Consider the following 26,948-nt stretch of genomic DNA (forward strand, 5'->3'; position numbering starts at 1 on the left):
TTAATATTTGAATAAATTGTAATATTGTATTATTTTATTTTAAAAATTTATTTAGTTAATTTTAATAATAATAAATATAATTTGTATTGGAAAAAAATAACTTTTATTTATTTATTTAATTTCAAATTTTAGCTTTATTAATTTTATTTATTTTTTAAATAATAATAAGAATTCATATCTTTTATCATTAACTAAGTGTTTACAACACAAAACTACCATAAAAATAATATCTATTAATATTTTAACATTAATATTTTCTTAAGTTTTAAGCATCACACACTCCATAAGAAATCCTAAAATAATTAATATAAATATTACATTTTGGACATTCAGAATTAATAGACTTTTCACCACAATTTATAACTTCTAAAAAATTTAAAAGATTTAGTTGAACTCCAAGCGGAATATCTGAAGTGGGGCTCAAAGATTCTTGCACCTCACATTACAAAAATCTTCAACAACATCATACAACAAGGGCTCCCCACAGATTGGACAACTAGTTTGGCAATACCTGTTTTCAAGAGCGGTGACATCAATAATCCCTCCAATTATAGGACCATCATGATAAACCCTTTGTTTGCAAAGCTATTTGGAAGCATGCTAGAAAACAAAATTAGCAAGTGGGCAGAAGAAAGAGATAAGCTTGCTAAAGGGCAAGCAGGTTTTAGACCTAAACATTCCACAATTGATTATTGTATAACTTTAAGGCACATCATTGAAAAATTTGGGAGAAAAAGGAAGAAGTATTTTGTTGCTTTGCTGATTTCAGAAAAGCGTTTGAATCGGTTCCTAGGGATAAGCTTCGACACATAATGAAGGAACTTGGGGTTCCTAAACATTTGAGAGCAACTGTGCATAGGCTGTATGAAGAGGTGAAAGTCAAAATTAGAACTTCAGCAGACATTTTTGAAAGTTTTGGAAGCGATATTGGGGTCAAGCAAGGTTGTCCACTGTCTCCTACCCTTTTTGGTTTATATATCGACAAGCTTGAGGAGTGGTTAAATTCGAAGGGGGTGATGGTTTCTATTTGGGCAAGTTTGTTATAAGGCTTCTTTTGTATGCAGATGACCTTATTCTAATTACTAAATTGGCTCTTGGTTTGCAAGAGCACTTATTATCCCTTGAGCATTTTTGTAGAAGTGTGGGGATGCAAGTCAATATCAACAAAACGAAAGTAGTGGTCTTCTCTAAGAAAATAAAACATAACCAACATAAGTTCTACTTTGAAGGCAACATTCTGGAAGAAGTTGCGGATTACAAATACCTCGGAATTGACTTCAACAAAAATCTAAGCTAGAATGGTTGTAGAAAGAAAAGAACTTTGGGGGGTTGGAAAGCATTTTATGCTTTTCAAAATAGGTGTAGAGAGGTAGAGTTATGGGATTGGAAAACCACTCAAACTCTTTTTGGGCTTCTAGTGATTCTGGTGATTCTCTATGGTTGTGAACTATGGGCCAGCAATATATCCGACATGCAGTGGAGACAAATTGAGAAAATTTAGAAGCGTTTGATTACAAACAAATTTAAGACTAAAAGTGCAGTTCCTTATGATATCTTGTTAAGTGAAACATGAACTACTCCTATTGAAGCAATTGCTATGGTGCAAGCCATAAGGTATTTAAAAAAATTTGAGCAAATGGAAGAGGGTAGATGGCCTAAGGTTGTCTTTAATGATAAATTGTGCAAGAGCAAAAAAACTTGGATGCAACAAAATAACAAATGGTTTAGTAAATGGGGTATTTGCTTGAACGTGTGTCCCATAAACAACAAAGAGATAAAAGCTTTTGTTATGGAAACGTTCCACAAGCGTACTTGGGATAAGGAGCTAGGAAGAAAGAAAAATTACTATATTGAAGTGTTTAATCCCACTCATAGTCATCAACCAAAAACATACATGGAGGCCAATATCTCTTGTAGAGCCAAAATTCTTATTGCTCAATTAAGGATTAATTCTCATCAACTCCGTTGTGAAACAGGGTGCTGGAAAAGGCCAAAGGAAGTGTGGGAGGAAAGAGTATGCATTTTTTGTTTTTCCAGAAAAGTGGAAATAGAAAAACATTTCATTTTAGAATGTGATGCCTTCAAAGACAACAGGGAAAGTAATGCAGATATGCTGGTAGTTAGCTCTTAAGGTAATCTATTTAGCGAGGGGTTTGTCGAGACGCTAGGAGCATTTATTTTGAAGCTTCACAGAAAAATGACCGAATACATCAAGCAGATGAAGAAGTAATCTATCCCATAGGCTATCTTTAGCCTCGTAGACATTAAAATAATTTATTTCTTCTTTTTTCTATTAAAAAGTCCAAGTATTTAAACAATCATATATGTATATATAAATAGAGAGAAAAAAATATGTATCTTATTACTTTTCATTCAACATTTCATAAACCAACTTTATTGATTCTCCAATTTTTATTTATAGAAAATTTTTTAACATAAAATTCTAATTTACTAAATAAATTTAATTAATATATACACATAAATTGATTTTTTTTAATTACTATTGAATAATAAATAGATTTTTTTTAATTACTATTGAATAATAAATAAATAAATATTTAAGCCGATAGGCCTACAATGGTGAACACTTTTATTCTCGTTGAGACATGGCATGGTTCCTACTCGACATCTAGCTCTGGCTATAGTCCTGCTTGACCTCTGTGCACAAATTTTAGGTCATCCAGTCAAGATTAATTTACTAAATAAATTTAATTAATATATACACATAAATTGATGTTTTTTTAATTACTATTGAATAATAAATAGAGATTTTTTGCAGCCTGGAGTATGCCGTAAAACTGCTTCTGCTTGGCTAAGAGCTCGTCTTCCTCGGACGTAAGGAAACAGGTTAACGGCCCAAGACCCAGAGGCATTTGGCAGGAGTGAGAGCCTGCTCCCGATTACAGACCACCAGCAGGGTTATGCCAGGTGGCGTGGTTTTCCTATTTAACAATGATGAGTCAAACCCAGCATTCGCGGATAGCAGCCAGAGATGGCTGTCCTCACTGTTGGTTTGACACCTGGGTGGATAGGTTTTACCACCTTCGGAAGAAAAAAAAATAAAAAAAATAGAGATTTTTTTTAATTACTATTGAATAATAAATAAATAAATATTTAACCCGATAGCGCTACAATCGTCAACACTTTCATTCTCGTTGAGACATGGCATGGTTCCTACTAGACATCTGGCTCTGGCTATAGTCCTGCTTGACATCTGTGCACAGATTTTAGGTCATCCAGTCAAGATTCCGAAGGGCATGACGGTGCTCCAAGCCTGCGAGTTAACGGGGTCGATATCCCTCGCTTCTGCTATCATTCCCGCCTCTCTATCGTCGGAAATTGCCGTATGTGTCTCGTCGAGGTCGAGAAGAGTCCCAAGCCCGTGACATCTTCCGCCATTCCTGCGCTTCCTGGCAATTTATTGGTTTCGCCTTTTCCCTTTGGTTTCCTCCAATCCCCAAGCTGTTAAATGCTGCCGGAGGATATGAATTTGAAGGATGCTGATTTTGGGGTTTAAATGTCAGGCATGAAGATAAAGACTGATACTCCGATGGCAAAAAAGGCAAGGGAAGGGGTGATGGAGTTTCTGTTGATCAATCATCCGCTAGATTGTCCAATCTGTGACCAAGGAGGAGAGTGCGATCTGCAAGATCTGTCCATGGCTTTCAGATCGGATCGCGGGCGTTTCGTCGAAACAAAAAGATCCGTGGTGGATAAGAATCTCGGTCCTCTCGTCAAGACTGTCATGACCAGGTGTATTCAGTGTAGAAGGTCTGGTATCCCAATCCCATTCCCTGCTGTTCTCAAAGGAAAGAAGTTCGGAACAACTTTCAACATTGAAGCCGGCACATGGTCTTCTGACCATGGAACCACGTCTTTGAAAATCAAATAGAGCTCAAGATTGGGTAATTTACTGAGGCTGGCAGGGAATTACACGGATAAGAGAGGAGCATCGCAGTTCCGAAGCAAATTTTCCAGGAAGTTAGAGTTAGAACAGTGGGTTGTAAGTGCAACACTAGGCGGCACAATTTCATTTTGCTTGGTGCAAGGTTTATGTCTCAATGTGGCACAAATAAAGTGCTTGTTTCATGTACATCACTGTATAAATGGAAGCAATTATTTTCCTCAAACACAAGCATTTTGTCCCAAACGAGTTCTTACACACCCGCCGCACTCTTCCCTGCCTTCCATCATCTTCTCCAGCACAAGAAGAAAAAGAATAAATGCAGATTTTTCTCAATGCAAGGTCATTGTTTCTTCACAGTGGTCTATTGGAGGGTCTCCCAGAATATTACATTCTCGATTCTCTGCACTCCGACCTTGTTGCCACGGACACCCATTAACGATAGCAACAACGACAACCGAAGAAGAAAAGTATTATGAAGTTGAGGTTGAAGATGCAGAGGACGAATCAGATTTTGATGTTGGGGAGATAAAGACAACCAGCAAGTAAAGGGCAAGGGATTGAGGTGGGCTGATGTAGACGACAATGGATTGGATAAGGCGCAAAAAAGGCTCATAGAAGCTCTGCCTCCAAAGTTGTCTGGAAGGAGCAAGGCCTTGATGAAACATATAATTTGTTTATCAGAAGAGGATGATTCATCTGAATTAATCATGAATTGGGTGAGAATAATGAAGCCCAAAAGACTAGATTGGCTTGCAGTCCTCAAACAGATGGAGGAACAGAACCTCAACCATCCCCTCTTCTTCAAGGTCAGTGGCTTTTCAATTATTATAGATGTGCTTCTTAAATATAGATGGACTGAGTAAATTATTAACCAAGTTGATCTGTATGGCATTTTCTTCTCAGTCCACTAATGCCTTTACTGCTCTGCAATTTATGCCATACGAAGCCATACGAAGCTTCTTGGCAGTGTTATCAGACTCTTCGCAGTCCAAGTGGAGTCGGGAGTTTGACTATGTTTTAAGAGGAAATAGAGTCTAATCAGCTGAATCTGAATCAGTCCCGACTTATTCTTTAAAGTTTAACTCATAAATATCACCCAAACTCACTGTTACCACTCAAATTATCACCTAGGAGGAAAAGTCCTAACCTCACTGGGAGAGCCTAGACGCATTATAGGCAAGCCACTCACTGTCACCTTGGTGGCCTTGCCCGACCAAGGAGACTGCCTATCCCAGGGGGAATCCGTATCATCAATTTAAACTTAGATTGTTGGGAGAGAAATTGGAAAATACTAGCATGAATTGACTACTCTTATGCTCAACTCAATCAAATCGATTCATTCCTCAAAGATGTGAGAATTTGCAAGTAAATTTTTGAATTAATCCCAAAAGGAGAAGTGAATGTCACATTATCCTTTTAATGCTATTACTAATGTTGAGATCAAGTGTGAAATACCCCGAAGTGAATGCTTAAATGGTTACAAACAAGTAGATTAATGTTGAGAACAAGTGTGAAGTAATCCCAAAGTGATGCTTAAATGATTACAAAATGTAGATTAATGTTGAGAACAAGTGTGAAGCATCCCAAGTGATGCTTAATTTGTTACAAAATTAGATTGATTCGAGTCACAAGGTAATGCTGAATCTAAAATCCCTGTTTAGATAGAGACCATTCACGTATGGAAATTGCAACAAGTAATCCATAGAGTCCAATTTTAAATACCATTCAAAAATTGCAACTAAAGACCATAAGCATAATGTTATTCAGATTTTGTGACAAACCATTTTTGCTTCACGTATTACTCCTTAAGAGAGTGATATTATTCACACAAATGTGGCAAATTTGAGTCATATCCAATATCTCTAGAACCAGTGGGTATTGACACGCTCAAATAGCGCTTATCAAAGTGTTAGGTTGTAAGCAGTTGTGGTTATCAATTTGAAACGTTGTCTTAGTACGTGTGTATGATCACAATATAAGCAATGCGATAATATTTCGAAGTATGGCATATATCAGTGTTATCATAAGAAATAGTGATTGCAAATGAATGAAAACCAAAAAATCTAAAATGCTATACAAATAATTCCAAGTGAAGTATTACTCTCTTGATTCTGCCTTAAATTGAATCTGCCCTTAAATAGTATAGCCTTAAGAAAATATTCCAACCATTAAACTGTCGACTGAAAATTTTGAATGAAGTCATTTGGCCCACTCCTTGTAATTCGTCTCAAAGTAAAAACATCCATTCCTTTTTTAGCAATATTAAACCGGATCTGATATAATCGTTGCGAGTGCAAGTGCTGTGATATGCTAAAGAAAGGTCTAGAATTATTTCCAGCATTTAAGATATTTGCCATTAGAAAAACCTAAACCCTAACGTCCTCTTATTGGAGCAAGACTACCCTTCTTCAAAGCTTATATCAGTTGGAAAAACAATGGCAATCCTTGCAAAAAACCTAGTCATCGATAAAAGAGAAAGATAGAGGGAAAACCTCACATTGAATTTGTCCCTTAATTGCATTCTCCCAGAGGATTTTCAACTAAGCTTGGAGAGGAACTGCCACAACTCCAACCGTGACTTTAGCAAGTGAATCCTCCTTTCTATTTATAACATTCAAATTAAAACCTGATTAATAAAATAGTATTTTGTTACAAAAGACCCTAGTATCCTCCTTTTTTCCCTTTGAGTGAATAAAATAGGCCCACAATTCCACTTGTCATCTCCATAAGGAAAGAGCTAGCCTCTAAATCTGTAGAGAAGACCTCAACATTGTGTCCTTATCCCAAAACACCTCAAAAGGTGACATATGCCTTTAAATATGTGACAATGGATTAAATAATGTGTCCTCTTTAGTTGGTGGTTTCTGCACTCATATAAGCTATATTCTCTTCTGGAAACTTTCCAGTTTTGTCCCTCAACATTCTCGTAGATGTTTTCTTCCAAATTGTAGGATGTAATTTCAGGTGTAATTTCTAGCATTATTTCTCAGCGTGCCCATAAATCAATATTGCAATGATTGCAGTGATTCCTAGTGTTGTCTTTTGAGTCACTGAGCAGCGGTGAAAGTCCTATTTTGTTCGTTTGCTTAGGAGATTTTTGATGTTAGGTACCTTTCCTTGGTTTTCCATTTCCCCACTTACTGCTGGTTTTCTGTTCTTTTACTCAATAAATAGAGCCTTCTTACCAGCATCATTGAGGTTCTTTACTTCAAATGGGGTAAATTCCTTTCTGATGTAGCCATGTAGTTCTCCTCAATTTTTGATCAACGTTTGAGGAACTTCTACTTTGAGATTTAGCAAGATTGATGATTTCTTATATTCAGTGGTGTAGTCCTGAACAATTTTTCTTGTGTTTGTGAAAATATCACAATTAAATGGATCTTCTTGATATCCAATATCATAGAACTGATCCTTCAACAACATTTTGAATGTCTCCGATGATACTATCGAGGGTCTCCTTTGCTGCTTCAAAGATTGCATATAGCTCTCTCACCTTAAAGCATGGTGGAAGATAACAAGGAAGTTCTCAAATTCAGAAGGTTTCAGGCTGTTTACCCTTAGTATCCTCTTGATGAGAATTTCCTTCTTTCTTGAAATTTACTGAGCAGTCCTCTTTCTTTGTCATTAGATGGGTCATCATCTTTGTTAACATACCAATATTTGTTTTTAACCGACTAAAGATGATCTTTGGTTCTTCTCTTTCTTCTTGGTATTGTTTGTCAATATGAAAGACCAAATACACAATGCACGGGAGATGTAAAATATGATCTTTATATCAAATGGGGCCATTGCATACAATGAGGCAGATCTCCTTTTATATTACTAGTTATTTGTTGTACAACTAATTTCCCTAATCACTTTATTTACAAGTGAATTTGAATTAATCTTACCAAAATGCTTAGCTCCTTGAAGTTTATCTATTATGTCATCAATGCATGGCAATGGATATCAGTTTTTAAGGATGACTTTATTTAAGAGTCAATATTCCATGCACATCCTCCATAAGCCATCCTACTTTGGAACCAAAGCAATGGTGGATCCATTTGGAGATAAGCTGGATTGAATGTGGCCCTTGTCAAACAGCTTTTGAGTCCACCTCTTGATATCTTCATACCTTGTTTGGCAGAGCAAATCCTTGTTGCAATTCATTGAAGTATTTTGTGCAGTTCAAGGAACAACTCTGAGGAACACTTTTACAACTTGTCCAACTTCTTTTGCATTTCTGACTAGTCTTGTTGCATTGGCTTTGCACGTGATGAGGCCTTAGGGTCCTTGCTCACCCAATTGGAGAGTGCCACTCTCGCCTCTTTCTTTTATTGTAGGGCCAACAAAGCAAACTGCCCTGAGACTTTGATTAATCTTTGTTCTTTTGTAGCTGACCCAAGCACCAAGAGTGTTGGATCTTCATGCACTATCACTGAGTAAGCTTGGCATTTAAAAAAAAATGATATTGGTTTAAGTGCCTTCGAAATGCATCATGATCCATAGGTATGGTTTGCCAAAAATCACACCATACATCCAAAGGACCAGTATCAAAACCCCACTTTATCAACATAATCAACAAACTTTATATTACACTAGCATTGGATGTGTAAGTTCTTGCTCTTCTAATCCGAGCCAAAGTGTAGCATATAGGGTGTGCAATTGTAGGTAAGTTGTGCCTTTTCACTATCTTCTAAGGTGATATTTAGTTGGCTACTGCTATCAAATATTGTGGTCACAAGTTCCTTACTGAAATCAGAAGCTCCTTTGTCAGGATCTTAATGGAGAATCAAATTCTTGTACTTGGCATGACTAGGATGTAGAACTACCTTATGTTGTATTGTTAAGTATTCATGACTAGGATGTAGAATTACCTTATGTTGTACAATGTATTGTCAAGTATTCATATCTACATTTCTGCGTGCTATGATGTACTCAATCTCTGGTGCTTCTATGGATGTAGTCCTTGTTGTCGCCTAAGATGTACACCTAAGTTTGGGAAACGTTTTCAACCCCACAGGGTATAGTCTTTAAGGCGCAACGCTCAAAGAAGGGGCTGTCACCTATTCCCAACTCTTTCCTATTAAACTCTCTCCTAGGCAAGCTATGGGGGTAGTCCTTAAAGATGATTATGAAAGGAAAACTTGTTGAAAACAACAAGTTCTATGAGATCAAGGACAAGGAAATTACCACTCAGTGTAACTTGATAGATTTCGATTAAATCAATATGGCATTCAACAAAGTAAAATGTGAGAGACCAATGCCTTTATATAATGCTCAAATAAAATTATAATACTTGCAGAAGATGATACTCCAAGCTAGAAGGATGGCAATGCTGCAAGACAAGCGTTAGTACAAGAGATAGCACAATATTGAAATATGAGGAGTGAGATAGAACTTGCAAGATAAATGAAACTTGTACTTTGAATAGATGCTCAAAAAGATAGAACAATATCAAAGGTCAATGAGCAAGTAATTCAAATGACAAGTATAAGAGCGATACAGTGCACTATTGCAAGTAAGATGGAATGTTCACAAATCAATGGGAGAGCCTAGACGCATTATAGGCAAGCCACTCACTGTCGTCAACACTTTCATTCTCATTGAGACATCTGGCATGGTTTACTACTCGACATCTGGCTATAGTCCTGCTTGACATCTGTGCACAGATTTTACGTCACCTTATAATATTTATTATTTTGAACCAAAATACAATTCTTTCAATTTAACATTTCTATCGGCCTCTCTTTGCACCTTTTGGGGCAATTGCTAGTATTTAACATTACTGTAACATCTACGTATTAAACGTTAAACTACTTGATGATCCCACATTGGAGAATGGCATCAGCGAGTTGGATGACATCATGGAGGCTGCATGCATGGTGTTTATCCAAGCTAACAAGTAGATACACAGGTTCAGTCTCTTCTGATTATATATATACGTTTTGGTTTTGCTAGTTACTTTCTTTATAAAGCTTTCTGAATTTGGTATGACTTGCTTTGTGATTAATGGTTCTGGATTTTGAGTTTATGGAAAGTGGATTTTAGAAAATGAAAAGATTGAATCAAATTTGAATAACTGCATGCCGTTTTACCCTCTGATATTAGTCAATTGATAACTCCCCGTCTGCACAGAAGCCAAATTGGGGAAACTTCTGTGGTTAATGTAATGTATGCTGTTTGGGTATTTTATTTCCCATTTTCCCCAAAATTGTGTGGCCATTGGACATGAAGATTCCCAACCACCAATGGGGTGTTGGTGCACTGGTCAGGTTGACAGAGTGTTAAGCCGTCCACTGGGGTTGTGCTGTGCCCTATCTTGTAGGACATAGGTATCAAAAACATTAAAGCTGGGTGCAAGTCTCGGACAATTTTGGCTCAAACGTGTATACCTCACGAGGAAGTTTGTTTTCAGTGGTGAAGCTCCTCAGGTATGTTTCTGGAAGCACTTAGACTATTGTATTAAGAAAGCTCTAGTTTCTTAACATTAGGTAAAGTGGATTTTAGAAAATGAAAAGATTGAATCAAATTTGAATAACTGCATGCCGTTTTACCCTCTGATATTAGTCAATTGATAACTCCCCGTCTGCACAGAAGCCGAATTGGGGGAACTTCTGTGGTTAATGTAATGTATGATGTTTGGGTATTTTATTTCCCATTTTCCCCAAAATTGTGTGGCCATTGGACATGAAGATTCCCAACCACCAATGGGGTGTTGGTGCACTGTTCAGGTTGACAGAGTGTTAAGCCGTCCACTGGGGTTGTGCTGTGCCATATCTTGTAGGACATAGGTATCAAAAACATTAAAGCTGGGTGCAAGTCTCGGACAATTTTGGCTCAAACTGTATACCTCACGAGGAAGTTTGTTTTCAGTGGTGAAGCTCCTCAGGGTATGTTTCTGGAAGCAATTAGACTATTGTATTAAGAAAGCTCTGGTTTCTTAAAATTAGGTCTGATATAAATGGAGTTGAAAGTGTAGATCAAATTCGGAAGAGAGAGGATCTTCTTCCTGTTTGAAGGCCTCTGCCAGTTGAACCTTATCATCTGAATGACTGTGAACAAAATAGGTACAGGCAGTTAAAAAACGTACAAACTAAACTTATTATTTTTTGAGCCCTTCTCTAGAGACGTAAAATTTTAGTAGGGTTGTTTGTTTCAAAGCCCGGACATTCACAACCTTTAGTATGACTAGTAAGGGCACAGAATGCTTTTCTATTAGCAAAACCCTCGGTGGGTGTGTTTCTCTCAACATAAGACGAGACAATTTAGTCTGGTAAACCTCTTTTTGTTTTGTTTTTGATAATGCTTCCTTATACTACAGTGGCGAGCATCCACCACCTATCAAGAGGTGGGGGATTGTTTCCCTTGTTGGGTGTTCATCCAGCCTCACATTAACAGCCATTGGCAGTCCAACCAATGCAACAGCCTCCACCACCTATCAAGAGGTGGGGGACTGTTTACCTTGTTGGGTGTTCATCCAGCCTCACATTAACATCCATGGCGGCTCAACCAATGCAACGACCTCTTTGTTGGAGTGCGCTGGCCATTTGAGGAAGAGAACCCTGGTAGGGTCTCTACCCTTGCTCCCTCTATTCCCATTGTACTTCTAAACTACACAATTCAAGGGTTTGCTTAATTTTACTTGAATGAGCACTTCTTCCTCGTTTTCCTCGTATAAAGGAGGGTGAAAAACAGTCTCCACTGAAAAGCTATGCCTATTCACCTAATGTTATTGACACTGTGAATAAGTATTAGAAAAGGGAAAAGATGGAAAAAAAACTTTGCTAGTTAGCAGGTTGAATGGACCTAGTATAGAAGATGCCATTTAGCTACACATAGGCTATATGGTGATCAAGAACATCCTTGCAGAGTCCCCCACCGTTTGGATCCTGTCGATGGCTAAAATGAGTCTGAAAATTTTCTTTAAGTGTAAACTACGGTCCCCAAAATCAGCTAGGACAATGTTCTGTGGGACTATCTGTTTGCAACAGATCACACTCCCTTACCTGGAATGATATTTTATAGCTCCAACATGAAAATGACAAACATTGAGTAAACATTACACTATCTTCAGATATTGTCTGCTTTATGTTTATTCAGGAACCACAGAATGCAATTTCAGTTTCTCAGCCAGTCAGTGGAGTCCAGTGACTGCAGTTAAGTTAATGTCCATGCTTCTTTTGATGCATGTGCACAGCAGTGCAAGCAACGTGCAACAATGAAAATAAAATGGATTATCCATGTTCGCTGACACTGGAAGCATGCAAAAGTGAATCACTGAATTATGACCAAAGGTTTACAAGAGAAGCAAAGTCTAGTCTTGTACCAAATCTATCAGTATATTCTAATTCCAAATATTAAAAAATCTGCTATCAGTATATTCTTGGTCCCAACATTAAAAATTCTGCAAAACAATTGTGGGAGGTGGCATCCAGCTACCTGGTCCTGAAAATGTGTGAAGCTCTCAGTTAAATTGACGGGAATTTCTCTTGTGACAAGAGTCAAGACAAGTGGCACCAGTAACAGAAGAACCAATTGATCTATGTGCTTTCTGTCAACTGATCCTGTGAAGGTTCTCAATTAGAGCTTTTGTTACATAAACTAGAAGCAATTATGTTATTACTGACACTTCTCTCCAGATAGCCTTGGCCATGAATGTTGTATAATCTTTTTGTGATTACTACCATAATGTCTTTGAAGAGCATTTGTGTCTGCTGATGACCATGAACCGGGGGTTGATGACCATTTATATATGTGTGATACAACAGGAAATAACTACTAGAAGTTACTCATCACATGAACATGTCTTGGAAGAGCATGTGTCTGCTGATAGCCATGAACCAGGGGATGATGCCGATTCATATATGTGTGATACAACAGAAAATAACTTACTAGAACTTGAATGAAAGTTCACTGGAGGACTTGTAGACCAATACATTTGGCAAGGGATTCTGACATTATCTCCAACTGCTATGCTCCAAATACTAGATTAGGCCTCAAAAAAAAGTGGGTCTCAATGGCCACTCCACTCAAAGATTTCTGAATGTCCAGAAAATCAGCCAAATAAGATGGATTTCCCTCAAATTCCCATTTTAACACATTTGTTATCAGAATTGCCTACCTGGCAAGCTATAGAGGCATGGCCATGGGAATCCCATACTTTAGAGAACTTGAACTGCTAAGCCATTCTTGTTTTCCGTACAAACTAGTCTAATGACCTCCCTTGAAATTTGTGCTTTTCTTGTCTCTAGAAATGGGTGTACTTTATCTCAAGATTTGCATAGACAAACTATGAAAAATTCAATATAGTTATATAACATTTTCAAAAGTTCCATTTGGTTGGATTACATAAAAGGAAAACCATGATGGAAATCGAAATCAACAACGTAAGTACTCAATTGCATTCCATATCAGGGAAGAAAATAAATGAAGGGAATTGGGTTGGGCTTTATGAGAAATTGAACTTGAAGATGTAGAAGTTCTCAAAGATTTGAGACATAGAGGATGTTAATATATAAGTGACAAAGGAGACATTTTTCTTTCTTTTTATTTTGCTCAAGCCTCAAGGAAAAGCTTGTGGGATCTCCCCTCTTCCCTGGAATATTTAGATGGAGGGCGGCTCAACCTCCAGCCACAATCCATTACCATGAAAGGACTCAGGATGTTTGAGAGTGATTCCAGCCTCATCGGACTTCTTATGGAGAAAATAGAATTTCATATCCTATTCAAAATTCAGCAAACTTAACAGTTTTCAGGAATGCAGGATCAATGGGATTGTGGCATTTCATTAGATTATATCATGTATAAGGGTATGTGATTGCCATTTAATCAAGAGCACCAAGCCATATATGTATAATGTACCCTAGTGTTGGTGGTGTTAATTGCTGAACTCCTTTGTCACGCCCTTAGCAAAAAATTACCTTTCAATCAAGTCAAAATCATTGATCAAGCATGTTAAGATTTTTCTACCATATTTTAAGGCTTGGATTTAGGTAGTTTGATCAAAATTGGGAAATGTTGACTAGTATCCCTAGACAATCGAGGTAGAGGCAAAGGCTAGACAAGAGGATAAGAATCTAGATTCTAGATGGTTGATGCTCGAATAATTAATCATTAATGTACAATGGATGCCATATCTATCTTGATTTATGTACAAATATGCATGTTTCCATATTTTCTACAACTAATTTGGTATTTTGGATGCCTTTTTTAATATAAATTATATATATATATATATATATATATATATATATATATATCTATATATAGCAGATGCTTCCCGTTCGTGCAACATTGGTCACAATACTAGCTTGTAACCCTAAGGGACTTGATTGGATTTAAACTTGTAACCTATGGCTTTCTCGTTGACAAAATGCCTTGCATAGATGGTTCAACCAATTGTGCTAATCCTTGGGGTTAAGGAAGTCTTTGTTTTTTTTTCGAGAATTACTTCATGTAAAGTCTCTTTGGGTAAGTTGCAACTCTATGACTGACATATATATGTCATCAAGGTCACTCAAGACTTGAACCCAACCTCTTCTACACCCATTGGGGGGTTTTAACCTAGGTCTATTTTGCCCAACTACATCATTCCTTGCCACTAGACCACACTCCCATCGATAGAGACATTATTTTTGCTTAAACTATATATTGCTTTTTTTCAAGTTCTCCAAGAAATTTTCAAGATCTATTGATGTGGAAGAGAAGAATGGGTCAATGGTAGCTTGTTTTATCGGAATTTTTTTAAAGCATAAATATCCTTTTAGATTAGACATTCAGACTTCTCTAATCAAGGCCTAAGTTGCTATTTTAGATGGTTCGGAAAAGGAAAAGGTTAATATCTATCCTATTTTACTTCCTCAATACTTAATAGGTATAAGAAATATAGGAAAGGGGAGCCAAAACCATGGGAAAATATGCCAGCCATAGTCTAAGTACAACTAAGTATGAGAAATATATATATATATAATTTTATTTTTTCTGATGAAAACCTCTTGGGATACCCTCCTCTTGGAATCCCTCCTCTTGGAATATCTAGATGGAGGGAAGCTCAACTGCTAGCCACAATAACGGTTGGTGACCTTGATGGACTTGATTAGATTTAAGCCTTTGCCTTATGGCCTCCTTGTTAACAGCATGCCTCTGACAGATGGTTCAATTGATTTAGCTAACTTTTGGGGCTTTTAAAATTGAAGGACATGGGTTATTCCACTTGTGTCCACAATTCATGGGGCCATTTAATTTAATCTCATTGGGTGCAACCACATGTTCAATCGCTACCTCAAGGTTACCGCATGGGTCCAAAAAATCCCCCCATAGGAATTGAATTATTGAACCCTGCCTATTGGTGAAAAACTCCCTGCTCCTCACCAGTGGATCCAACCCCTTTGGGTTGTATGAGAAATACATTTATATATATGGTAATAAAAATTGATTGAAATTTGATGAAGGAATTTTGACCTAGAGTGTTCTGATGACATTTTCATAATGTTAGGAATTGACTTGCGACTTATTTTCTCTTGCAAAATCATCTCTAAAAGCTCACCCAAAACGTCTCATTTTGCCTAGAAAGATTGCTTTCCTAGTGTTAGGATTAGACACCGAGGAGTTAGTTAAGATCAATTAGTTTAATTTGTCTTTAGGTAAAGTGTGTTTCTTTATTATTTTTCCTTTCTATGCATTATTATGTATTTATATTTGTCTAATTTGACAGTCATGACGTGTAGAAAATTGAGGTCTTGTAGCTCCTCCTGGTTTCAGTTCATTGTGCATGCAAGTTTAATGCCCAACCCCATAGTTCATTGCATATTTAAACATGAATACAAATTGCAACTAAAACACTGCTAGGCTACCACTACTTTTACTTTCACTTTTCGCTGATAATAAACTCAAGGTTACACTCAAATTTTTGGACACTTGATTTTGGTCAATCTCAGACCCTGGAAAAACCCCTGTGGGCAAAAACCAGTTTGAAGAGAGGATTTTATTTGATTTTAATCTTAGAGAATTACAATGTTAATTACACAGGGTACTTATCTCCATTTTTGGAGTTCGAGCCAGCCTCTTAGAAATTCATGCAGATGCTCTGGAAATGTGTGCCACAGGTCCAACACTCTCTGCCTTGAGAATCAGACCACTGACAGACTTTTCAGACCTTGGAAATCGTGCCTCTTCTCAGCCTTCTCTGCTTAGGAAATCGAGCCATTGGCAACAATCTCTTTCCTCAATATTCGTGCTGTCATATGAGGAATCTCTACTCGTTTTATGTTCTCTCTACTTAGAATCTCCTCCTCGAAACTGTCCGACTGAGTTTTTTGCCTTAAATTTTGGGTTGCTAATCTCTGCAATCTCCTTGATTTTCCTGGTAGTCAACCCAGCAATTAATGCTTAGATTCTCCCTTGAAAACTATGCAGAATCCTCCTTGATCCACGCACTGAAGAGTGATGTAGCTGCCTTCATAGACTATGTGCCACCACCCTACCTTGAAACTCAGGCCTGCGATGGTCTCTTCTTGTTGTAGATTTCTCTCCTTAAACAAAAATTCTATCTCAGGTTCAAACCCTTAGCTCTTCCTCTCCTCTCCTCTTCTCATCATTTCTCCAACACTCGCACATGAAGAATGAGGGCCTCCTTTGCCTTTTCCTCTTTTTAAGCCTCTTCACGGGTGGAAATCTAATATTCCATTGAACCCCTCTTATGTCCCCCCTTTCATTAATGAGCCTCCCTAGTCACTTTAATAACTTGTTTATGTACCATGTACTTTTTCTCATAAAGTCCTTTAAAAACATAAAGTACCTTAAATGTAATAAAGTACCATCTACTTTTTTGACCTATAGTGTTTTTGACCCAATCTATTTTTTCAATATCCTCAAGCATGAGGTCTATGCAATGTGCAGCACATGGGGTCCAAAAGATGGTCTTGTGTTTTTCCTCTAACAGTTTACCAGCAAGAACATAGTTAGAGGCATTATCTGTGATGATTTGAACAACATTAGCCACCCCCACCTCCTCAACAACCTGATCCAATAGCTGAAACAACAAGTGGCAATCTTTTACCTTATCAGATGCATCAACTGATTTTAAAAACATGGTTCCCCGTGGGCAGAAGACAAGAAAGTTTATGATGGTACAGTTTCTTTGATCAATCTAGCCATCTGACATGATGTACATCCTGTTCTTGCCCAAGAGTCCTTGAACTCTTTCAAATACTCATTAATGGATTGAATTTCTTTCTGCAAACGGTACCCCCTTAGCTCATGCATAGTAGGGCATTTGAAGCCTTTTCCAGCAGCATGTATGGCATCAAACATAGGCTCATAATATGGTGAACTAGCAGCATTAAAGGGGATATCAGCATCATACCACCATCTAGCTATGTACTCACAAGCAGTCTCCCTCAATTCTTTCTTCCAATGGTCATCTAAAGTGGGCTGCATTTGACTTTTACTAACTTGAGGACCATGTGCATCTGATGGAGAGGAGTGAAATAAATTTTGATAGTCACATCACCCTTTTTCATTCTACCCTTTCCCTTATCTTGAACAGAACCAAAAGAGGGAGGAACATATCGGAAAGGGTTGGATGTATCAGTTTGAGGGATAGAGGAAGAACCGTCAAAATCATAATTGGGGTTGGTAGCCATCATTTTTTGTATCTCCCTCTTCCTCCCAATTTCAACCTCTATGTCTCTTTGCCTAGCCTTATCTTCTTTAAATTTCTCAAAGCTGGCCAACAATTGCTTCCTAATCTCCCCAATTTCTGGTGAGGTACATGGAGTAATTTGGCCTAATCCCTGCCAAGTGTTGTTTCAACCTATTAATGCCCCCAGGACCTTCCTTAATTTTCCTATGGCAAAATTTGCATTGCATTTGACTATAAACCATTTCAACATATGCCCAAGCAGGATCTCTTGCTCTAGGTGCCATTTTTTGACTAGGAAATGAAAGCAAACAATCTGAAAATGAAAAAAAAAAAAACATTGATTCAATATTCATTTCTTTGACAAAAAACACACTCTAGGCTTTCTAGATATGCACCTAAAATTTAATAAGAAAAAACAGATTTATAGAGGTGAAAAAAAAATACCTCTAGGCACAAACTGCCTCCTCAAGCTTGCTCCAAGAATCAGCTCCTCAATGCTACTCCAAATCGCTGCCCAAGAAGCTCCTCACTCCAGCTACAATGCTTGCCCAAGACTCCTCACTGTTGCTCCAAAAACAAGCTCAAGAACTGCTCACTAACTCTCAAATAAGTTCTCACTCAAATGCATGAGATGGCTGTGAGAGAATGAGAGCATTTGAGTGTGTTAAATAGGGTTTGGGAGGGGGAAATGGACCCCAAATAACATTTAACTCATTCATAAAACACATTGGAGTCCAAACCAATCAGCAAACACCTTAAAATTTCATTAAAAAAATGTTAAATCGCTATTTTGATGGGGTTATGGGCCGTTGTTTGTGATTCGGCCGAGTCAATACGGAAATGGTTGAGTTGGCCGAGTCAGCCATGACTCGGCCAACTGAACCGTTTCTTCAACTGAGTCATAAATTTGGGCAATGAAACGGATCAACTCGGCCGTTTCCGTTTCGAATCGGCCGAATTTTAAAACTATGGTTATTGTAAGTGATAAAGATCCCATTTTCACTGGAAATTTTTGGACGAAACTATTTTATTGTCTTGGTACTCAATTAATTCATTGCTCATCTTGTCATCTTCAATTTGATGGGAAACCTGAGATAATGAAGAAATGTATGGAAGGATATCTTTGTTGCGTTGTATATGATAAACAAACACAATGGGTCAAGTGGTTACTTCTAGTTGAATGGTGGTATAACACTTCCTTCCATATTACGTAAAAAATAACCCCATTTATGACACTTTATGGATATCATCCACCATCCATCACATCATCTTTAAGAGAAAATTCTAAGGTTCAAGCAGTGGAAGATCACATCGAGCATCAACAAGTTCTCCAAATCTTAAAGGATAACCTCACTCTGGCGCATAATTGAATGAAACAACATGGAGATCAATATTGTGTGAAAGAAGTTTTGATGTAGGCGACTGGGTATTTTTATGGCTACAACCATACAAAAAAATGTCCCTCAAGCTAGCTAAGAAGGATAATAAATTATCAGCCAAGTATTATGGTCCTTACAAGGTGTTGCAAAAGATTAGTACTATGGCACACAAAGTGGAGCTGCCTTCATTTTCCCGAGTACACCCAATTTTCCATGTTTCATATTTAAAAAAGGTTATCAGTGACAAGCTCCTAGTTCAAACAATGTTGCCAAAACTTGATGAAGAAGGAAAAATCATATTTGAGCCTGAAGCAGTCATGGAAACAAGAATCCGACAGCTGCAGAATTGATTAATTGCAGAGTTTCCCATTAAGTGGAAGAACTTACAGAATGGAGAGTCCACATGGGAGGATGAAAATTTTATACAAAAGCATCCATAACTACTCAAGCATTGAGGACGACACTTTTTTGAAGGAGGGATATGTTAGGTCCCTATAATACTAGTGTATTACCCTTATTGTTAGTGTAGCCCCCTATTGTTATTATTGTGCTCATGTATCCCCCATGTTGTCATTGTTGTGCCCCATAGAAGTCCACTATTGTTATTGTTGTTCCCTTACATTATTATTGTTATGTAGGCTCTGATTATATTATGACCCTTAGACTCCTATATATACCAAGGTGGTCTTATCATTTGTATCATCCAAAAATTGTTGATTTATATAATGTAAAAGTTGCCCCGTCAAAGAGGTTAATTTCTAAGTCGCTGATCTATCTTTTCTTCACTTTTGTGAGCTGGTTGCATAACATTCACATGGGATGACTTCAATGTGAACCAAGGCTTGAGATAGAGGTGTGAGTAACCTGTAGAGTCTTCCTTTATGATTTTTGCATTGTTGATGCCAAAGCCTTTATCCCATACCATTACTTTTCCATCTTTAAAAGTGACTCTATCTCCCTTATCTTCTAGACGTGAAATATAAAGTAAATTCTTTTGCAAACTTGGTACGAATAGAATGTTGTTGAGATGCATGTTTCCTCCATTCTCCAACTCCAGCGAGGTTGATCCAATTCCTCTTATAGGATAACTCTTCTTGTCACCAAGTTCAACAGAGTAGGAAGATTTTCCTCTTGATAATATCTTTAGTTGTTTGTGCTCACCTGTCATATGTTTGGATGCTCCACTCTTAGTTACCCATATATTTTCATCTTCAAATGTACCTGTAAGTGCTGAGAATAACCCTTTGTCCTTTGCAGTAGAAGTCTTGGTCATATGTTCCTTGATAGACAATAGGATATCCCAAAATGCTTTGATGCCTTGCTTGAGATGACTTGCCATTGTAGAAAACTGCTTCAGTGACTTCTTCAAGGATGTAGTGGTCTTCATCATGCCCTTAGACAACCTTAGCTCTAATACCATGTTGAGAAATCTAGAGGGTTACAATTAGGATGATTTCTCTTAAACTTGATAACTGCTTGTGATGTATTTTTACTTTTTCCTGTTTATTAGCTCCTTCTCTTATTATTATATTGTTCTTATCATCAAACAACTACCAAAAACATAAAGAACAATAGTACACAAGAACACAAGATGTAGGTTGCAAGCTAGGGCCAAAACCTCTCCACTTGAGAGGAAAACCCACTAATCTCTTCTCCTCTTATAGGTTCTTCAAATGTCGAATTCCAAGACCTCTAAAGTAAGACCAATACCCTTCCAAGACCAAGCCAAACCTTCTTGATTATGTGCTTCTTCTACCAAAGTCGAACTCAGTAAAATTTCTTCCAATTGCACAATTTTGACCGCCAACTATAGAATTTCAGCTTCCACTGCAGGTGTGAAATTTTCAGCCACTGCAACAGTTGCTACTTCCACATGTGTGATTAATTTTAGGGCTTCCAAGGCTTCCTTTGACCTTCGCTTGGGTTGCTTGTCTGTCTAGGGCTTGTAGGTGACCTGAGAGTCCTTTATTTGACCTTCTTTCTGCAACTTTTACAACTTCGACTTTGCAGTTGCAAAACCCTAGCCTTATCTCCGCACGAGAGAGAGAGAGAGAGAGAGAGATAGAGAGAGAGAGAGAGAACCCAAGAACTTCGTCTTTTGTCCTTCTATCCTTCTTCGCTTGCCTTTCTTCTGCTTCTCCTTCGCTTGAATGATGAGAAGTGAGTGAGTCTCCATAGGAGGTCGAGTTCCCTCCTATATATAGGCTTCGAAGGAGGACGACATGTCCTAATGGGGCCGACTTCTTAGCTGGTAGACTGACTTGGTCTTGAAGGGGTATATTGACACTTTAAATACAAAAATAATTCTTTTTTCATGTTACAATATGTCCAGTGGGATCTTCTTCACATGACAATAACTCTATTGACTTCTTGACTCTATGATAAACCCTAGAAACACACAATGGGTGTTTGACCTCTATATAAAAAGAGCTTGAGCATGAAACCCATGCTACAAAAAAATAACAATAATAAGTTTTTTTTTTTGTTAACAATATACAAGAATCAAGAGTACATTTCATATTTATGAAGACCTAAACTAGTTACATATTTCAACAATGCCTCCATTCCTTCAAGGGATTGCCCACAAGAGAACTGTAAGGTCACTTGTTTTAACCTCAGTGCAAGGGTCAAGCGTCACAAAATTGGGAGAGAAGGTGGCCCTAAGTTTTTAACAACCAAGCTTATGCTTGTATGTAAATTTTAATTACTCAATTCTAATCTAGGATGAGAATACAAGAAAATGAGCTTGTGATGTATTTTTACCTTTTCCGGATTATTAGCGTATTCTCTTGTTATTATATTGTTCTTATCATCAAACAACTACCAAAAGCATGAAGATCAATAGTACACAAGAACACATGATGTAGGTTGCAAGCCAGGGCCAAAACCTCTCCACTTGAGAGGAAAACCCACTAATCTCCTCTCCTCTTATAGATTCTTCAAATGTCGAATTCCAAGACCTCTAAAGCAAGACCAAGCCAAACTTTCTTGATTATGTGCTTCTACCAAAGTCAAACCTAATCAAATCTCTTCCAGCTGCACAATTTTGAGCCCCAACTAGAGAAGAGCTTAAATGAAGCTCAATGAGACAATGGTAGCGACGCCCTTTTATTACTTATGTGTGCTTATTAGGAGTTCTCTTTCAATTATTAGTTTACTAAATTATAACAAGATAAAACTAAAAGATTGCAAGAGCACAACTACAAGAAATAAGATGAGATTGCTAATAATAAGATTAGTTAACTAAATGCAACAAAAAATCGGACTATGCAATGGAATATGCGAAAGAGAAATTAATTTGAAATGCAATGCAACTAAAGGCTAACAATGTAAATGAGATGCAAAGATTTGAAATGAAATTAGATGAGAGGGAGAGTTAGTAACCCAAACAAGTTATCCTTGACTAGATAAAAGATAGGAGCCAATGACAATGCCAATATCTTTAATACCAATCACTTATGAATCTGCTCTTTTGAATGCCAATAAATTTGTCACTTCAAAAGGTCAACCACTGCAGCTTATGTGTTAGTATATATCAGTCCTTAATGTGATGAGATGAATCCTTAAATCTTCCACAAGATGCAAGCAACCATACCAAGGTTCAATAACCAACTCAAGTGCTAGATGCCAGGCGAAGAAGCAATGTAATATTGCTGTTATGAGTAGACCAATGACTGTAGATTCAAATCAGATTTTTGCAGCTTGTATGCCAGTGACTAAATGATGAAATCAACCCACCAAATTACTTCACAATTGATCATCAAATATAAGGAAAGGAGAACCAATGATCTATATTCAAGTTTAGTGCCCAATGTAATGTAAAGAGACCACTGAAGTTTCAAGATCAAGCCTCTCTGTAAATTATATCAAACCTTTGTAATAACAATGTCAGTCCTCTAACAGTGAAATCAATCACCCAAATCCATCATCAATTTACAAAACATTTATGATTAATGTATGATTGTTATGAGTTGAATTAGAGTGTTTTTAGGACTTATATTAGCTGTTTGCTTAGTGATTAGTGTCTGTAATTGTTTACTTCAGATTTGATTTGAGACAGTTATTGAAAGAGCCAAGGATGAGACCAACAAAGCCCTCAAAGTTTGTGGTTTAGTCTCAAGAGATGATGTGCTAGGAAGAGTACACAAAATGCAAAGTTTGAGCCACAAACAAGGTGTCTAAACCTCCACGTCCCACATACAACCACAAGTATGTTAACCCTAGGCTACAAACACAGTAACTTGCTTTTTAATTTAGCAGTGCCCAAGGGAAAAAAGGCTTATAACCTTGTGGCTAGGTGTAAATGGTTAATATTGATGCAGAACGATATCACCAAGCCCCAAAACAAAACTTTTAAAACCCTTCCCAAGTGATGTATCTGCCTGCAACAAAGGGTTAGTCCCAAAATTGTAATGGATCAGACCTTATACTTACCAACTTCTTAATGGAAAACAATGCAAACCTTGGCAAGAGCAATAATTAGGCCTGCAAACAAAGTATTAATGCCAAAATCCAATTGCAAATGAGTTGTCTAGGCTTTCAATGCCTTGCGTTAGGGGCTTGGAGCCTCCTCCAAGTCTATGTTAGGGTTCCTAGAGCCTCAAAGGGCTAACAACTAGGGTTTTAAGACACTTTAGGTTTGTGGCCTTGGCTCTAAGGGCTTCTTTGCCTTGCGGCTAGGGCTACAATCCCTCCTTTTCCTCGCAACCAACTTAACTAGACCTCCAATTAGACTTTTCAACCCTCCAACAAAATTACATTGATCTTGCAATGAGAGCAAGCAAATTTATGCCAAGAATATCCAACTTATAGTCACAAAAAATTGCAATTAAAAATTAAATGTGAAACTTTATGTAAAACCCTGAATTGCAAGAGAAAAAGCCCTAAAAGTGCTAGCGGTTGCCAAATATGCTTCAATGTTGATGGATTAGGGCTTCAAATTGATGGATCTAGCCTTTCTATGGTTAGATCAAGCCTTTAAATGCACTCAACCTCCTTCCCTTTGCTAGATGACTTCTTTGAGGGGTGACTTAGTGCCCAAATCCTAGCCGTAGGGCTAGGTGAGTGCCTACTTCCTCAACGAAAACTAGATCAGCCTTCAATCTTGTGATTGAATTCTTGCAAAATGCCAAAAGACTAACCTTATTCCAAAAAATTATAGAAAAATTCAAATGGAAGATTAAAACCCCACTAGCTATATACACTAGCAAAATAATTTACACGGGTTAGTAAAATAATTTACAAATATTCACAAATAAAAAAAATTACAAGCTCTAGATAAGCAGATCTAACTTTATTGCTTGATTTAATTTTGAGAATAATTTGAGGAAGATAAATTTTAATATAATGCCATGGCCAAGTTACTACATACAGATCATTAGATAAGCCTTGGAAAATTTAACACGATGGGCTTTTAAACCTCTTATCTTGGGAGTTGGTTGGTCTAACCGAAGACTTCCCCTCACGCCCAAGATCTGAATATCAAATAATATCTACACACTTGAAATGAAGTTATTAGATCATAAGGGGCCATATACACATTAAAACCCTCGTGAGCTAGAATGCTTTTCTAAACCCAATACCTAATGCAAGATACATGTGCAAATAAATAATCTAATTGTTGGCAAATGAAATATTAACTTAGAAATTATATTCAATATAGAATTAGAGCACAATTCATCACAACATTACCAAAAGAAGCAGAAAAGGAACAACATCACAAGATAAGCCCCCAAAGACTTTGACTTGCTTTAGATTTTTCGTTACAAGACTAGATTAAGATATCATAAGATGTTGAAAGTAGCGAAGGAATGGATTCCTTGATCTTCGCTTTGATTCAAGGAATCAATTTGGAGATCTTCTTAGTCATGTACGAGTTCTAGTGATGAGGACGAGTTCTAGAAGCAGTTTAACTAGTTTGAGTTTGTGGAAGACTAAGTTAATTGTCTTCTAATGTGAGTTAAATTGGGAATTGAGTGAACAAGTGGAGTTAGCCTCCTAAGTTTTAGGAGGATCCAATGAACTAAGTGTATTGACTTTTGTTCAACTTCTAATTTAGAAAACTCACTAAACATAGCCTAATCAAAAAGCTTATAAGGAGATCGAAGGCCCACAATTGATCATAATTCTTGAACATGAGTTTGTGAGCAAGAGAGCTTGTGAGAGGAATGAGCACGAGGATTTATCTTGTGCGAATTGTTGGAGGAAATTTTCCCTTCGGAAGCAGATCAATATTCTTGCAGCGCTGTTTCAAGCCTAGTTCAAGGATGAGAGATCAATTATATTCTCTATTGAAGCAGGGTTATTTGTAAGAGATCCGTAGCTTATTTTTTCCTCAATAAAATTCTCAAGCGAGGGTTTTCCTTCTTGGGTTCCCTAGAAACTTTTTGTTGTTTTTGTGAAAATATTTTTGTTCTATTCCGATGCTATTTGGTAGAGAAACTTTGTGTTAGTGTGAAAATAAAATTAGTCTTCAGATTGTTCATAACAACAGATCAGAATTTCATGGAAATTCCACATAAGATTATCAAAACTAGGAGCCTTGAGCTTCCTTATATAGAAAAATGAGAGTTATGGATCTCCTCCAAGTGGAAAAACGACTAGTTTGACTTATCCAAGGCTTGATCATTGTCAAATTATTTTCATTCCTTGATAATTGATGCACAAATATCCAAAGAATTCGATCTCCTTGAAGAATGAGCTGGATGGGTCAAAATCGAACTTCCTAGTGCTTTAGGTCATTTGGAGAATTTATCGTAACTTGTGCAAGTTAATCAACCACCTTGTCCGAGAAATTTGATTCATTGGAAAAATAGTCTTTCTGGTCCAACGAATTTTTGAACTGGGACATTCGACCTTGGAAATAAGGCCTTCTAATTTTGACTTGGTTTTTCCTTTTTGAAAAAAGGTCCTCAATAATTTTTGATGATTTTTTCCACTTGTAGAGATTAATTTTTCTCTCATTTTATTTTTTTGACAATTTTTGGCTAATTTATTTTTTATTTTTGCCAGGAAATTAAATTAAAGACTTAAGAGGGGATTACAAATATTTTTTCCACTTTCTATGTGGGTCAAAAAATATTTTAACAATGGTGTCTAACTATGAGTAACCATTCACCAGAAATATCCCTAGACAACACTTTTACATTAAGATATTACAACAATCACCCATAGAAGGGGAATTTTACAATAGACACAACCTCTTAGACTCAACCAAATTCTACGACACAAGACATATGATCTAGTATGATAAAAATACATAACTTGATAACACTATGACTCACTTAAGACCTTACTAGAGAATTCCACTCTAGCTTTGGGGGATGCTTGGGAGAAAAACTCTGCTAATTATTCGTGTTTAGAAACACAAATAATTAGGGAGGTTAAAAAACTCCCTAGAGTGAAACCCTTTGTTAAGAATCAAAGGCTTACCTAGGTGTTGTTACATGGCTTAATAGTCATACTAGAATCATTTTTACAATAATTTTGCAGAATTTGGGATTACAATGATGACAATTACCTACAAGTTTTTATCCTCTGTTGTCACTCGCTGTAAAATGTGTTTTCAGTTGCCCAAGGGTGCAAAAGAGCAGAAAATTTTGCAGTCATCTTCCAAGCCACAAAAGCACTCGAAGCTAAATCGAATCCTCTCCATTGGATAATGCTCAGAATAAGCTTTGCAATGGTATGTAAAAGTTCGAAAATGGACTTCTGGATCAAAAGATATAGCTTGATGAAGTTGGGGTTTTTTTTGCCTTTGGAAGGAAGGAAAAAAGAGAAAATCAGAGATCTCGCAAATTAGAGATCCTGCAAATTGGAGGTCCTGCAAATCAGAGGTCCTGCAAATCAGAGGTCTCACAATATCGAAGGTCAAGGTCAAATTGGCAATCAGTGATCGCACAACATAGAATATCAACGATCACAATCGGAGGTCCGAGCAGTGATGCATATCAACGATCGCAACAATGCAAGACATGTCGCAAATCGGCGATTGATGATCTCAAGGTGACCATTATAAAGGAATTGCAGGAGGATTGGG

General features: G+C 37.2%; 1 protein-coding gene across 1 annotated transcript in view; it reads left to right on the forward strand.

Annotated features, from left to right (window-relative positions):
• Positions 1-3,256: 3,256 nt before the first annotated feature.
• The window catches only part of LOC149176959 (uncharacterized), a 36,045-nt gene continuing 12,353 nt past the window's right edge, over positions 3,257-26,948 (forward strand). The window contains exon 1 of the transcript XR_016258087.1: positions 3,257-4,713. The gene's annotated coding sequence lies outside the window, so the exon portion shown is untranslated. The remainder of the gene's footprint in view (positions 4,714-26,948) is intronic.

The sequence above is a fragment of the Pinus tabuliformis genome, chromosome 4_1, assembly GCF_031772625.1.
Source record: "Pinus tabuliformis cultivar Carrire ecotype Pingquan chromosome 4_1, CPIR1, whole genome shotgun sequence".
Lineage (NCBI taxonomy): Eukaryota > Viridiplantae > Streptophyta > Pinopsida > Pinales > Pinaceae > Pinus > Pinus tabuliformis.